Consider the following 2,572-nt stretch of genomic DNA (forward strand, 5'->3'; position numbering starts at 1 on the left):
AAGAAAATTGTTAAAAGTATTGGCAATAGATGTAATTGGTGGATTTCAATTATTTCATAAATAAATATTTGAATTATTAATTGATAATATATCAATTTTTAAATTTAAAGTAGTAAAACTTGTGATAATAGAAAAATCTACATTTTATGATCGAGCCATATAAACTAAGTAATACTTCCTTACTTAAGCCTTAATTATAGAATATATTTTCCATTTTACATTTTCCGAATAGCAGTGGGTCCGTAGTATATTCTATAATTTTCCTATTAATACGAAAAAAAAACCTGGTTGACGCCACAATCGCAGCGTTGCCATGTTAAGAATCAACAACCAAATTTTTGCATCGAATTCAATTTCCACAGCTTGCAAATCTAAGGAAACGCAGAGGTTGATGCCCATTGCCATCTTCTCTCACTGCCCAAACCTCCTCAGCGACACTTTATGTATGTATGTACAGTTTGTATAAACTCGTTTCTTACATTGTGTCTTTGCTGCTTGCATCACATCACTGACTGATACTAGGAATCATGTTTCCTTAAATAGATAGAAATCGTGTTTCCTCAAAAATCTAAAACATTAGTAATAGATTCCACTAGTTTCCAACTCTGAAAAAAAAAAAAAGACAAATGTTTTTTTGGGATCAAAATATTTGACTCCTAAGTGATCTTTCTCCAATCATAATTTGCCACACGATCTTAGTCTTATTTCAGTTGTAACTTGTAAGAGAAAAGATGAACATTTTCACAACAAAGTTGCAATCTTTCTGAACTCTTTTGCTAGCAAATCTCTTCCTTTATAAAGTTTATAGAACTTCAACAATCGTCACTTTGATGAGTTTGATTCATAACAAAGACATGGCCACCACTCTTCCAAATTCACCACCACCCTCTTCTCTCTTTGCATCCATAGATATGGGCACTAACTCCTTCAAGCTTCTCATAGTTCGTGCCAACCCACCTGGCCAATTCCTCACACTCAACCACCACAAAGAACCTGTCCTCCTTGGCCTTAACTCCACCCCAACAAACCCTTTTGCTATCTCCAACCTATGGTATTGCTGTAGGAAGTAAGGCTTTTAAGTTGGAGAAGCTTAACTGAAAAGAGCTATAGCATTTTGCGCTTTTGGCAGATTACAGTGAATAGTGCTTTAAAGTTATGGATTTATAAAGCATGAACAGGAAATTGTAAGAGCTTTTAACTAAAAGCTCTAAATCTCGGTTTTTTTTGTTGTTGTACTTATTGAACCTAATGAGATTGTGGTGATTACCATGTGTCTTGTACTTATTTTTGCACATTAGGATCTGATTTACAATTCAAGAAGTTGAACCTGATGAGATACATAACATTTATACGGTTTTTCATAGACATTATTATATGGGACTGCTTAAAGACATCCAATGATATTAACTAAATGTTTGTCCAGGTGATTTTTGAAGGCTTGAGAGAATGTGAAGAGGTTGCTACCTCCTTGAATGAAAGGGATCTTGAATACCTTGAAGCTGCCTGTTTGCTTCACAGTGTTGGGCCTTTCATGGGAAAAAAGGGTTACCATAAGCAGACTTATCGAATAATCATGGTATACCTTTTCGTTCTTTAGTTTCGTGTTCCATGATAGTCTTGCATTCATGCAAATGAGAGGCTTTATATGGCTATTGAAGAAATCATATATGCTTTGAGATCTTTAAAAGTTGACAATTTGTCATCTCTAAAACATTTCAGTATCTTGTATTGCATAAATAAAATTATTCTTCTGTTTATTAATCTTTGATCATTTTGATCTTTTCCATAGGATGGTGGTCATCTTCATGGTTATAGTACTGAGGAGGTCAGGTATGTTGTCCATCTATCACTATTAGTTCTGCTCGTCCTTAATGATGCATATTTTTAGTGTTCTTTGTGCTACCCCCTGGGCCTTGCCTCCAGTGGTTAAGGCTGGATTGGAATTGTTATAGGTCAATTTTTGTACTCAAACTCAACTCAGCTGAGCCTTAATCCATAAGGAATAAATAGACTCTGTAATGATAATGATTAGTACATCTGCAGTTAATGGCTCTACTCGCAAGACATCACAGAAAGAAATTCCCAAAATCTGATTGTGCTTCTTTAATAGCATTCTCTAACGAGGTATCTCATTCTATATATTCAGTTAACTATAGTCATTTTTCCTAGTCCTATGCAGGAAAGAACTGTTTACATTCCTCCCTATCTTTTTCTTCTATTATTTTCAGGTAAAGCAGAAATTTCGATCTCTTTGTGCAATTGTACGAATTTCTGTAGCATTGCAGCAGTATCAATGCATAAACATTCAAGAAATGATCTTTTCAATTTCACATGAAGGTTTCAAATTGGTATGTGCCAGTCTGAATGTCACCTTGCTAATCATTTAGTTTTGTGGTCTAATGAGAAGTTGCTTGATAATGTATAGCTATTCTATGAAGCTTATGGAATAAGTTGTTTTTCTGCTCTTAGAAAGCACCAATTTAGAACATAAAAAGTGGAGTAAAATAATTCTGGTTATGAATGGGAAGTGAATCATCACATAAAGCTTATGTTGCAGATTGTTTTACTGTTC

At 34.3% G+C, this 2,572-nt stretch overlaps 1 long non-coding RNA gene across 1 annotated transcript; it reads left to right on the forward strand.

The window, feature by feature from the left end:
* The first annotated feature begins 280 nt into the window (after window positions 1–280).
* On the forward strand, window positions 281–1,831 carry LOC126716840 (uncharacterized). The gene is made up of 3 exons (XR_007652300.1): window positions 281–447; window positions 1,424–1,576; window positions 1,790–1,831. It is a non-coding gene; the product is annotated as an uncharacterized LOC126716840 (long non-coding RNA).
* The last annotated feature ends 741 nt before the right edge of the window (window positions 1,832–2,572 follow it).

The sequence above is a fragment of the Quercus robur genome, chromosome 3, assembly GCF_932294415.1.
Source record: "Quercus robur chromosome 3, dhQueRobu3.1, whole genome shotgun sequence".
NCBI classification, from domain to species: Eukaryota; Viridiplantae; Streptophyta; class Magnoliopsida; order Fagales; family Fagaceae; genus Quercus; species Quercus robur.